Source organism: Balaenoptera acutorostrata, chromosome X (assembly GCF_949987535.1).
Source record: "Balaenoptera acutorostrata chromosome X, mBalAcu1.1, whole genome shotgun sequence".
Lineage (NCBI taxonomy): Eukaryota > Metazoa > Chordata > Mammalia > Artiodactyla > Balaenopteridae > Balaenoptera > Balaenoptera acutorostrata.
The window spans coordinates 116,526,145-116,540,052 of NC_080085.1; the positions used below are offsets into that span (position 1 = coordinate 116,526,145).

General features: G+C 36.8%; 1 long non-coding RNA gene across 1 annotated transcript in view; it reads left to right on the plus strand.

Annotated features, from left to right (window-relative positions):
• Positions 1 to 3,073: 3,073 nt before the first annotated feature.
• The window catches only part of LOC130706515 (uncharacterized), a 33,759-nt gene continuing 22,924 nt past the window's right edge, over positions 3,074 to 13,908 (plus strand). The window contains exon 1 of the long non-coding RNA XR_009006744.1: positions 3,074 to 3,140. This is a non-coding gene — a long non-coding RNA (uncharacterized LOC130706515). The remainder of the gene's footprint in view (positions 3,141 to 13,908) is intronic.

Sequence of the window (13,908 nt, forward strand, 5' to 3'; positions counted from 1 at the left end):
GGAGAGGGGGATTCCTCTATATTGACTCTAGATGTAATTGTGCCATAGGAAGCAGCAATCTCAAGTAGTTTGGATTTTAGCACCTTTAAAAATACTGGTAATTGACATTTTACCCAGTTGAGAAATCATTTTACTTGATTTAGAAATAATATTAAGTGGCTCTGTTAAACCTAATGATTGGTATCTTAGGACAAAAAGGTCTCCATGGAAACCAGAAAGTAATTTAAGAGTATTATGTTCCTCACACAACTAGAATAGAGCTTTTGTTCTATGTGTATTTACTACTTTAATTTTTTGGACTACACTTGCAGTTAAGGTCTCTTACGCTCTAGTTTTGCCTGGGATCAGGAAATCAGCATCCTCCTGCAGTACGTGTTTTGCTCCATTTGTGTGGTTCTGTGTTCATATGTGAGTGTGGGCCCATGAGGCCTAAAACAAAGCCCGTAGATCAGAACACTCACTGAACAATATGGGGGGCGGGGGGGGCGGTGGAGGTTCCAAGGAGAAAATATTTCAAATGCTATTTTGCTATTTGATCCTAGAACAAGAACTGTGATTTCCTGAGATTCAGATAAAACTGGTCTTCACTAACTTTGCTTTTTTTTAAAAGTATTCATTTATTTACAAACATTTCATATTTTAAAAATGAATCAGTCTTGTTTTGAATGGCCAGGATATTAAGATAAATTAACCTGAATAAAACAAATTTGAATGTTTTGTTACCAAGCCTTAGTTTATGAAAATTTGTGTCAACAAAACAAAGGAAAAAATCTGAGTTAATAATGAACTTCTGAATGTTATTTCTTTTCAATAGCGTATACCAACATAAATCATGTAAGGAAAATAAACAGTACGTCTTCAACTGAATAGTGTCAAATGTGAATTAAATATCAATTTCAAAAGATTTATCCCTTGTTAAGAAAGAGAAAATTTCACTAACTGAACATGCACAATTATATAATTTGGTTTAAAAAATGTAGAAAGTAAAAGTATATTTATCCCAATCTCAAAGGGTTTTATGAAGATCAAATGGCAGCAAGAAGTGGATTGACTTTCTGAAATATGAATGTTTAAAATACACATTTTATTAAATTTCATTTGTTAGTAAACTTTACTTTTATAAACTGGTCTTTGCTAACTTTGCTTTTTAAAAATAATGTGTGTCATTATTTACAAACATTTCTTATCCTTATTAATGAGTTAATCTTGTTTTGAATGGCAAGAATAATTAAATTACAATAGAATGAAATTACATCTTGCATAAATCGGATGAGGTATGTGGGTACTAGCACTTACAACATGGAACTAATTTTGTTAATATGTGATGCTTTAAAATTACTGTTCTGTCAATCTTTGCTTCTCTCAGTAGTATGATAAAACAGTTTCCTCTCACTAACAACGTTATTTTTTACAGGTCAAATATTTCAAGTCAAAATACTTATGCAAATATTGAAAAGATATCAAAATAACCTGCCTTTCATCAGTAGAAAAATTTCTTAAGTTAATTCTCCTACCTTGAGAGTAGACTCAGCGGACATTAAAGTGATTCACTATTAAGATTAAATAGTGTTAAAGGTATTTTTACACTCTGTTTGAAACACTTTGATTTTCCTGTTTATGTGACCTTAGAAGTGGAACTTCTGGTATTACAGACCATAAAATTGCTAGCAGACTGTAATACTATAATCAAAGAAAAAGCTATAAAACAGAAATGTTTTACACACATCACTTTTTTTCAATCACTTTTCAGATTAAATTTGTCCATCTTTGCACCATTATAAATTTTCTAAGTGAAAATAGTCATGGAACGGAACATGATGAAAGATACAGTTTTATCTTCAAAACACAATCCCCAAAACTTATCATCATCACATATTCTTCCAAAGCAAGTAAATCGTAATGTTAAAGATTATCCAATTGTATAATAATTTTACACTATTAAGTGTGTTACTTGAAAATGTCATGATTAAGAAGAGATCCCAAATATTCATCTAAGGTTAGAAAAATTTAAGTCATTCAGTATTCTCTCTGCTATCACTGCAGTAAATCATGGTAATGTTCTACTACCTATGTGCAGAGAGAGCACAATGGTATTTTTTAGAGCTCCTCTCTCTTTTTTTTTTCTCTCCTCAAAGATAACGTTTATCCTCAGCTTGGTAGTCCTCTGCTAAGCTTAGAGATTCTCTTTAACTGTCTCCTGACTTGTGATTGCTGAAGGAAGTAGAACTATTGTCTGGCCTTTTTCATGCTGAGGAGGAAGGCGCAGTGAAATGTGTTGAATTATCCAGATGCCTGAAAGGACGGCAATGAAAGCTTGGAACAACCTAAATAACAGGGCTAGCACTCACTGTAAAAGGGAATCTTTCAACAGATACAGCCTACAGAAGACATCTACTTTAAAAATGAAAGAGAGATTTTTTCTCAAAACAAATGTAATCTAGCTTACTTTTGCAATTTTTGAAATGATGTCTAAGTCAACAGGAAAACTGATGATTTAAAAATTCACCATGGAAGGACACAGTTTTCTTTTTTAAAAATCATAGAATTTATAACCCTAACTTGGAGCTCTGTGTATATTTTTATTTTTTCAGAAGAGAGTGATCTGTCCATAGACCCCCAACTTTTTCAAGTCCTAATGAATTTAACTACTTGAAACTTCACTCCCAAGATTTAAAATATGATTCACATCACTAAGACAAACGGTTCCTTTATTGCTCTTAGTGATTCCATTTCTATAGCTGCTACTTATTAAACCATCTTTAAGAATTAAAACGGTTTATGTGCTGCTAGAAGATTAAAGCAAGAAGAAAGTGTGGAAGTTACGATTTAAGTATGGGTTGCATATTTGTGAAAATGTTTAGATATCAAGTTGATAAACTTGCTGAACTAAATAACATTATTATAGGATATGTTTTAAGTATTCAAGAACTCAAGGTTAAAGAAGCAAACATGATATGTTGGTATGTGTTACAAAAAAATACTGTACTACCGCGTGTTAAACCTTTTTATGTTTTTTATAATTAATTAACTAGACCAAAGTTCAGTGCTTCCTTGGAGGATATCAAGGCTAATAAACAAAGCCATTTTAAATATAGAGTCTGCTTGTTGATTTTGGAGAAACAGCAAGACAAATAATCCTGGTGAGTATCTAGGGTTAAATTATATTTTTAGAATGTAATACTTGACTAATCTGTAAATCCTTTTATATTTATTTCCTTTGCAATTTTGCTTTAAAGACTGTTTAAACAAAAGCATAGAAACCACTAGATCTTGAGGAACAGTAGCATGTAGCTTCTTTAGAGTAAGATATACACCTTGCCTTCAGACTGAATTATAATCTTTGAGGCTTTCTTTAATTTGGTTGGAAAGAAAATTTGTTTTCTTCCTCTGCATATTTTAATCATGTTTTTTCAGTTGTTGGCAATATACTTATTCTTCTGACATTATATTATTTATTAGTGTATCTGGATGTTATATCTTTTATTAGTAACTAGATATATCCTTTTATTTATATCCTAACCCAAATTATTTACAAAAGTTTAATGTGTCTAAGGATAATCAACAAATTAGAAATTGAGTAGATCCCATCAGTTTGGTTAATCACTTAACAAAATGAGACCAATTTTTATTTGCTATATTTGTCCCACTCAACTAATTACCCTTCTTCATTAAGCTTCAAAAGGCTCTTCTTTAAACAGTGGTTTATAACATCTTTAAAATCTACTGGGGGGGGGAGTCAATACATTTACTTGATTGTTACTTCTGTGTCAGAAATTTAAATATAAAAGTTAAGAGAATACATTTTATGTTTTGGTTCCTAAACAAAGTGTCCTATTTATGGTTGTTTTGTTCTACAGTTCCTTGGTTTTCTGCAATTTCAACTATTTCATTTACAATTCAAACCCACCATTCTTAAACTAATCTCCATACTTGATTAATCCCTGCATGCATACTGCATCTTTCTTTAACTCCAGTAACAAAGTTACCAAGTATACACAAAAGTCTTGATATTTAAGATCTAAAGCTCCTAACAAATTAATCCTAAAATTAATTTTGCTGGCTTTTAACACTATCATATATTCGCAGCTGCAGAAATTAATCCTAGTATTTGACAGATTATCACAATTTTTGAAAAAAAAAACTCAAATTCCAATTTGTCTTTCACTTTGCCTAACTCTTGGTCAAGTTTGTATGCCCTTTCAATACTAAGTTTATGATGAAATACTGTACGTAACAGCATTAAACCTTGAAAGGACATAGCAGAGTATCTTTCAAAGGATAGTTTGAGCCAACATTTTAGGTTGGCAAGATCCTTAGTGGGCATCTAACTTAATCACTTCATTTTACAGACAAAGAAACTGAGACCCCCCCAAAATAATTTGCCTAAGATGCCTCCACTAATTGTCACAGAGCCAGATTAAAGAAAACCACTATGTTGGTTCATTTGGAAAGAAATCTAGATAGTTTTTGATTTATTTTCAAGCTCGATTTTCCCGTAGGGCTGTTGTGAAGATTAAATGAGATAATGTGTGAAAGCAACAGAGTGATCACAATGCGTGAGTGCTCAATAAATGTTCTTTTTCCTTCTTTTCTCTTTCCTGCTGATGCCCTATGCCTTATGATCAGCCTCCTTGCCAAGACCCCAACTTCTTACTGTCAAGATTTGGGGCACCAGAGTGCAAGCAAGGCACTGAAAGAGAGTTTTGGGAGACTTGCGCTATCAAAAATGTAACAATCTAATCATCCTCACGCTTTAACTATGATCTGATTACACCAGCTGAAAAGACACACAAACTGTCATCCTCCTACTCAAGTGTTCCAAGGAACCTGGCTGTTGCACAGGGAAATGGGTACATTTCTGACCCCCTGCCACCCCCAGTCTAGATCGGGATCCCCAATCATGATACCAAGTAATAATGAGCATTTGACCATCAAAATGCAAGTTTATGTTCAAATTCATAACCTGCAAACTGAAATTTGCCTCCTGTGTTACTTGCGTCTTAGATTTTTCTTCAACTATACAGTTAAAAAGGAGAAACACAGCTCACTCTCTGATGCCTTTATATGTACTAGCTTGACATTAAAAGAGCTGTTAATATTGTATAAACTGTTATACCATCTGTGTTATAATTCTGCCTCATCAGGTTTTATGGAATGCCCCCCCTCCATTTCCTTCATTCCACCAAGCATGTCATCAAAGGAGAATAAATTAAGTATTGTGCCAGAAAATGTGGTCTACTTTCTAAAAGGCATCTATCTCTAGCTTTCAGAAATGCCTTTTGGAATGAGCAATGTGGAAACAGTGTCCCCATTGTTGTATAGGAATGTCATGAATTGGATCCCCACCCCAGCCTTTTATAGAGAAAAAGAATAAAAAGCGTTCATCTGAGTTTAAAATTATCATATTTTATAGCATATGCTAACATGCTAATGAGATGAGGTATTATCACATCTTTGCTGAGGCCATTATGGATAATTGAGCTTTGTCCATCCGCCCCACTAGCTTGTAAACTCTGTGATGGTGGAGACAACTTCAACTTTGTAGTTTTATGAGACCCTTTCAGAGTGTGTTGACACTTCCACTGTTGGTCTAGTGACTAGGTTGAATATTTGTATTGGGGGATATCAGAAATGGCAGCTCTCTTCCACTTTGTAAATTCTATTTCAACACTAAGTGTTTACTAACGACCAAAAACCATATGTAAAGCACTAGATAACATGAGCAATTCTTTAACTCTGTCTAAAAATATATAACTGAGAGATCAAGCAATGTTCCCCTAGTAAATAAAGATAACTCTAGGGAATTTCTTTGTAAAGATTTAGACAGCTCGCAGAGAAGTTCCTTTTGGTGGTTAGGAATAGAAAGGCGTAGGGAAGATTAAGGAAAGCCAGTTCAAAGTGTTAGAGAGCGGTTTTTGCATCTCAAAGAGGGGGAGGGGTTGGAACTCTTAAGAAGACTGAGGCTGGGAATTGGGGCTTTTCCCTTCCCGCTGACTGCTTTAACCTACCCTCTCCCCAAACCCTGCGGTAGTGTCGAAAGGGACCCGGAGTGAGAATCAGGAGATCTCAGCTTGAGTCTGCTCTCTGTCACTAACTAGCTGAATGACATTTAAGCAAATCACTTACTAGATTACCTCTGAGGTCTCTTCCCACTCCATAAATCTTCGCTCTTTATCTCATTCCCCCCTCTTTTTTGTTCTTCCTTTCCCCCCTACCCCCCACCCCTTCTTCCTGGTCTTCCTTTTAACTGCAATAATAGTAATAATGAATTAGTTACCTCTGGAGAGAGAGTTGAGATGGTGTGTGGAGAATTAATGGAGACTTTGGCTTTTTATCTCTGTCATGAACTTTTTTCTTTATTTCCGTCCATTTTCTTTATTGATTAAATGACGATTTCTCATAAATTTAAGGTGCTTATTACATTTAAGTATTCAATAATCTGCCAAAAATGTTCCTCTTTTGTGGATATAAATGTTAACACAAAACATTTGGTCACAAAGAGTGCAGTAAATCAGGAATTAATGTGGCATAATTCCACATAGGCCTACTATACAGCAAAATACTCCACAAGAGTGAGGATTGGAACCCGAGGCTCCAGTTGCATTTTACCTCATCTTTTAAGCTATAAATAAGGGGTTTCATTCACGTAAGTCATCAGAAAGATTCTGGGAACCCCTCTGACTATGACTGTGTCCAAGGTGGATTCATACTTCACCTCGTGACGTGGACACACGATTGGCAGAGATGTGGGCAGATCAGTGGTCTCTAGGTCTCTCTCCTCCCATTCTTTAAGGGCCATTTCAAGTTACACCTCCTGCAGCAAGCTTTCTTTGTTAAATCCAGCAAGCAGTGATTTCTGCCTTCTCCGAACTACCATAGCCCTGGAGTTCCATTTTGTTTCAACTGTGTACTTAGGTATTTAGAAAGAGAATAATGATCTGTTTGCAGAAAATGGGGTCGACAGAGGTTGAGTGAGCAACTCATGTCTCCACACACCTTGCTCAATCACTCCTTCTCAGCAATCCCAAATGCCACAGCTCCGGGAGATCTCTGCCCCTTCATTTGCTTCACATTCACAAAGTCTGCTCTTCACTGCCACTTGGCCCCTAAGAAATGGTCTCAGCTGCTACCCCTACTCCATCAGTTACCTTAAACAAGAGATACCAATACCCAAAATGTGAAATCTTTGGTGATCCCATCGTCTTATCATTCATCAGCAGAATAGCCTGGGTAGATTTTTCACCTAAACTCAAGACAGATTTACTAATTCAGACCCCTCACCCCAAAAAACACAGCAGGCAAAGATGTTAATAACCTGTAACATTGATTGAGGGTTTACCATGTGCCAGGCACTGCTCTAAATACTTTATATAAATATCTCCCACTGTGACCCTATTAGATAGGTAATTGTTACTGTTACCCTTCCGTTCTAGATGATGAACTGAGGCTCTGACAGGATACGTAATTTGATATGATGGAGCCTGTGCTTGAAGCCAGGCTGACCTGTCACTCAGCACCGTTTCAGAAATCTTTATCCTCACCCCAAAAGAGACACAGCAAAGCTATGATGGGAGCATGCGGATGAGTAAATCAGAGTAAAGCTCAGTGCTGGTGGCAGCGATAGAAGGTGACTTCTCTGAGAGCTTCTGGGAGGAAGGGAAATAGAACTTTCGGGGACAGAGTCACATGGTGGTTTAGCCTCCAGTGAGAGACTTACTGGGGAAAAAATTTTAAGGGCAGGGACAGTTGGCTCCTTTAACACTTTAGAGCAGTGCTATCCAATAGAAAGATAATACCAGCTGAACGTGTAATTTAAAATTTTCTTATAGCCACATTAAAAAAGTAAAAAGAGGACTTCCCTGGTGGTCCAGTGGCTAAGACTCCACGCTCCCAATGCAGGGGGCCTGGGTTCGATCCCTGGTCAGGGAACTAGATCCCACTTGTGGCAACTCAGTGTTCGCATGCCGCAACTAAAGATCCTGCACGTGGCAACTAAAGATCCTGCGTGCCTCAACTAAGACCCAGCGCAGCCAAATAAATAAATAAATAAATATTAAAAATAAAATTACAAAGTAAAAAGAAACAGGTGAAATTAAGTTCACCACTCTATTTTATTTAACCCGATATATGCAAGATATACTTATTTGAATATGTAACCAATATAAAATTATTAATGAGATATTTTACCTTTTTACCAAATCTGGTGTGTATTTTATATTTACAGCACATCTCATTTCAGACTAAATGCATTTCAAGTGCTCCATAGCACACGTGGCTGGTGGCGACCATATTGGACGCAAAGGCTTAGGGGATTTTCGCTGCCTTGTGGCCCCGACCACGCTATTAATAGCACCAACTACTCTTCCCTCTTTCTTATTCATTATGCACAGCATGGCTGTTAGCTGTTAATATTGCTTTCCCAGTGTTTCCAGGTCATCAAGCCCCATCTCTGTTAATAACAGGTTCACTCTATATCCATCTCGTAACAACAGCTAACATTTATTGAATATGTATTATGTGCCAAGCACGCTTTTAAGTGCTTTAGCTTTATATATATTGTCATAAAAATCCTCACAGCGACCCTATAAGCTAAGCTTTTTACCATCTCCCCATTTTACAATTGAGGAAACTCAAGTTATTTAACTGTCAAAAGCCACACAACTGGTAAGTGAAGGAGCCATGACTGAGGAGCTCTACAAGTTTAACCACCTCTGCACCCCACTCCCACCGGGCCATACTCTAGAGCCAGAGCCACAGACAGCTGGTTAAGGAGCACTTCATCTAACTCAGTGACAGAAGTATAACTTGGTCTCAGGTCCTCCTGGACCATGCCAGACCTGTGAGGAATTTGGACACAGCTGCTTTCCTTTTCTGTGGTGGTTGCCCCTAGCAACTAGTACATAGTACAATATATAGGGTTTGTGTCTATCTGTGTGGGTCTGTACCTACACACACACACACACACACACACACAAAGATCAAACACAAACTGTAGAGAGTGTTCATAAAATCCAGAGAATTGTAGAGCCGGAAGAGCTCTGAAAGACCAATCTCATCAAGAAAGTGCAGTGCAGCCAGCAGTTAAAGAGACCTGCTCAAAGTTACACAGCTGAACTGGAACCCAGATAATCTGACTTCAAGTAATTTAATATCTACTAAATACCTCTTATGCAGGGTGCTTCCTACCTGAAAGATAGGAGTTGCAACAGCGTAGCAAGTCTATTCTCACTAATATAGACTTTATCAAATGTTTATCTTCCCTGCCAAAATAGCATTTTTTTTATTGTGTCAGCATCTACAAAAAGCATTCGTGTTGTTTAGAAATTTAAAATTGGAGAACTTGGAGTTAAAGTGCATTCCCCTTGCCTTTCCTTGTTGACGCTGCTAGTTAGGCATTTACACTGTTTCCTAAATGTTTCACCAGGCCAACCCCATATTAAATTCTTTAAGGATTATGACACCATCGTACACTTATTTAAATTCACAAATGAAGTTCTTTAAGGATTAAGACACTGTCATACATTTATCTAAATTCTGAGCCCATAATAAACATGTAATTAACAAAATTGAAATTGCATAATTATCAGTATGAAGCGGTTGGATTTAGCCCTTTCGTTTTATAGATTTTTTTTAATGATGTTAAAACGCACTACTCAGCATTGTTACCAGCTTGACCTTTAGATTAGTGCTGGTCGCCATTTCAGCCAAAGGGACAGCAGTAATATCTCACAAAGATTCTTTCTTTCAGCAACAAACTAGCCATCGCTCTTTCCTCGGATCCTTCTATTTCAAAGTGGAGAGCTTGACCATAGTTTAAATGTTAAAATGTTTCCCACTTAAGCAGAAAACACACTTGATTTCGTATATAAAACCTCCGCTTTTATATATTATGTTTCAAAGTGGAGATGGCTGTGAAACTTGAGCCCTGACATACAACCTCAACCTGACTTTTTAAAAGTGCTCAGAAAACCGTTCTTCTAATAAGCATGAGAGCCCTCTCTTTAATGATTTTTTTGCCTGCGTTGCATCATTTATTCTAAATCATTAAAAAATCAAAATAGTTTACATTAAATAAATCGTAGAGTACAAAAGAGGATGGTCTCACTCATTGTTGGATAAAGACTGAAAAGGCTACTGAGCTAGTTCCAGGGTAGAATAGAGACTCAGTAGTGACAGCTTAATTCTCAGGAGCTGTTACTTAACAGAACTTTAAAAAGAAAAATGACACATTCTTGAATTATTTATAAAAATCATGCAAACCCCCCCCCACTTTAGGGACCATGGGAAATTCGTTTTGTCCTTGCTTTTAACATTTTCAGAGCCTATCTCAGTGAACAAAGTGCTAAGTCCAAAAACAAATGAATTAACATTTAGGTGGTTGAGCAAGACTTCTGTCTTTTGTTTATTGCCGTTTGATTTTTCTTTTTTTTAGTAGCCCATTGTAAAAGCCCTGGGGCACACCTTCAGAATACATGAATAATGTCAATAATAACTAATACAGCCTGCTATGGAAAATACTGTTTTCAAAACCACAGGTTAGTTCCTGGAAGTCAGCCGGTCAGAGAAAGGATGTGGTGTAGCAGCAAGTTTAAATAGCTTGTGCAACAAAAGGAAGAGAGATCTGTTGACTTCTGCCTCCTAGAGGGTTGAAATCGGAAAGAACTATACTTAAATAGTTCATTCGGAAAGCATCAAAGGTGAAGAATCCATCACATTTTGAAAAGCTTCACTCATCACTTTTGGGAATTCAGGTGAGAGAGGAACTAATGTATCAGGATAATGATAAGATGAAAATAAGCGTGTTAACTTCGGGTTCAACGAATCAGCCTGGTTCATTTTTGTTGTTACATGAAAGGCACTGACATCACTTTTTAAATGAGCCCCCAGCTCCCATTTCTTATTGTTGTGAACTGAAGGAGTCATGGTAATTCACCTGGCTTTAAAATTTCTCGCAGTTGTTGAGTTCTGCAGCCAAATAAGTTCCACAAAATAAACTCATCGCAGGCACAGGAAAAGCAGCTCTTTTGAAAATACCTTGTGATCAGGCTCTAGGTCACGACCTGGGTCTTGAGAAACTTGAGTTAGTAGATGTTAGTTTTTCTTAGCTCTTTGTTTACCCTGGACTTAGACATTTTGTATTATTAAAAACCTGTGGCTTTTAAGGACATTCTATTTATCTTTCCAGGCTTTTTTGATGGAAATGCCTGGATTTTCTTGGAAACAGGGATTTTATTGTGGATTCCTGGTGCCCCTTGGAGAGGCTTATTTTTCTGGACAATAGTTTTCCTTAGTGTCACTACTCTTTTCATCTCCCAATGATCACAAGCTCCCAAGGTCGAGAAAAGTGCATCCTTTTGTTCTAATGAATCTGAAATTCCATTTTAAAAAGTCTGCAAAAGGGGCTCTTGGTTAGTAACTTAAGGCATAATTCTATTGCATGAAGTATCCAGAGGGGTTAGCCTTCAAGACATTTGGAGAAAAAGAAAAGCCAGCTCAGTTAAAGTCAAAAATTTAGCAGCAGTGTTCATAGTTTGATCATTGCTACTTAAGGATTTTAATCTTTTATTATCTGTACTTTAAAGTGTGTTGTACTACATAGGCATGCTTGCCTTTGTTAAAAGAATAGGACCAGTAAACTGGCATAAAGAAGTAAATTACCATTGCCTCTGACTATAAATGGAATGTTCATGGTGTGAAAAGTTCTATTTGCTCCAGACTGAATCTCTCGCCCTCATTAGAGTATGAACATTAAAGTGTTTTATGAGTTTGTGTTGTATGTTATTTTCATCGATAACTCAGTCTTCCAGGGAAAAGTGAATAACCATTTTTTAGTTAAAAGCTGCCCCATTAGCCAATAGCCACATGTGGCTATTTTATATTTTAAGTTTAATTAATGAAAATTCGACAACACAAAAAAATGCAGTTCCTCAGTCTCAGTAGCCACATTTCACGTACTCAATAGCCACATGCAGTTGGTGACTCCTGTACTGGACAATGAAGATACAGAATGTTTCCATCATTGCAGAAAGTTCTACTGGACAGCACTACCTCAAAGGGTACTTATTCTCTGACATGACTGTTAATACCTGGCAGCAGAAAACGCTGATGATTGTTATAGCTTGCCATTCACAGAACCCCAACTTTCTAGAAGCTGAATGGTGTCTCTTCTCCCCAGTCATAATGTAGAGAAATTCACTGGGGCTGGTAATTTGGTGTGATTATTAAGAATTCTGAAAATTTCCCTCAGGAGTTTTTTGTTACTCTAAACTATAATTAAAAATAAACAACCAAACCAAACCAAACCAAATCCCTCAGTGCCATCTAGCTTTGATTAAGCAAGGAAGAAAGGTAGCTTCTTCTATTTTTTTCCTAACCAGGCTATGTAGAACAGCATAGAAACCGTGTTTGGTTGGCATACATTAAATGCACACAAAAATTATCATTGAGGATTATTAAGATAAGATATAATGGTAATATGTTGTAAGGTGACTACTATTTAAAATATCCATGTGATACCATTTTTTTAAAAAATCACCTATTTGGCCTTTCTTTTCCTTTTTACAGTAACAGTTACTTCCTTTTAGTCTTTCAAAACATTGTGTCTCGGAAATAACTACGCTAATTAGCTTGGTTTTCTATGCTTCCCAGGTTTGTGATCCCTTCAATTTTTCACAGGTCCTTTATCTATTCTACAGCCCAACTGGCTTGCTCAGGATTCCTTGAATATATCCTGTGCTTTCTTCATCTCCAGTTTTTGCTTATGCCCTTCTTGCGATCTGGAATGCCGCCTCCATCTCTGTCTTTCTGAGACTTATCCATTCGTCAAGGCCCATTTGAAGTGCCACCTCTTCCTGATCCCTCCGGGTGAAGTGACCCCTCCTTCCTCCGAATTTTAACAGCATTATAATGAAGTGTCTCACCTCCCTTACTGGACTGTAAGCTCGTTGGCACAAAGATCTTGGTCTTAGTCATCACTGGATCCCTCTATGTACTCGGCACAGGGCTGGTGCTCTAGACTTGGAAAATCCTAGCAATATTCTAAATATACACGCAAGATTTCTTTGAACTGCATCTGCACTGACAAACCAAAGGCAGTAGCATTGCACATTTGGCTTTACATTAAGTTTTCACAAATATTTCACCCAAGCCAATTCATTTTGGCTTATAGATTATATAGATCATATTACCGCAGTTATAGATATATCGACCTACAATATTGTACTCATGTGAGCCAAAGAAGAAAGAAATTGGGCTTCAGCAATATGAATTCCGGTTCTAGTCAAATCTAGATTGTATTAACACTTGAAAAGATAACATTTTCCGTGTATCAGGTTGGCAAAGACTGAGAAGAGCTTGATAAAGCAGTGTCAGTATGGAGAAACAGAGACTCATTTATTTCAGATGGGAATGTAAATTGGCATAATTTCTGTGGAAGGCATAAGGTAATTTGGTAATAGCTATCAAAATTTAAAAATGGAACAAACAATTTTACTTAAAGAAATATATTCAACAGTCACCCTTCCACCACTATAGCAGAATGCTTATGGTCTCTTGAGGGAAGTACGCAGCACCATCTAGGAAGTGCTCTTGCCAAAGCATTGAACCTGAATCTGATGAGGCCTGCTTATCAAACTACCAGTTTGGAGGAAAGACGAGGAAGAGAGGAGAACACGTTAAACAACACCGTGCAAGGCAGTTAGCAAAACCCAGCATGCGGAAAACTGCAGGACAAACAAGCCAGTTTTGCCAACAAATAATTGCAAGGGGAAAAAAAGGGAGGGAGAATTTCTAAATTAAAAGTGACTTAAGAGGCATGTCCATCAAATGCACTATGTGGACCTTGTTTGGATTCTGACTTTTAATAGATCAGCTGTAAACGATTGTCCTTAGGGGAAATTTGAACACTGA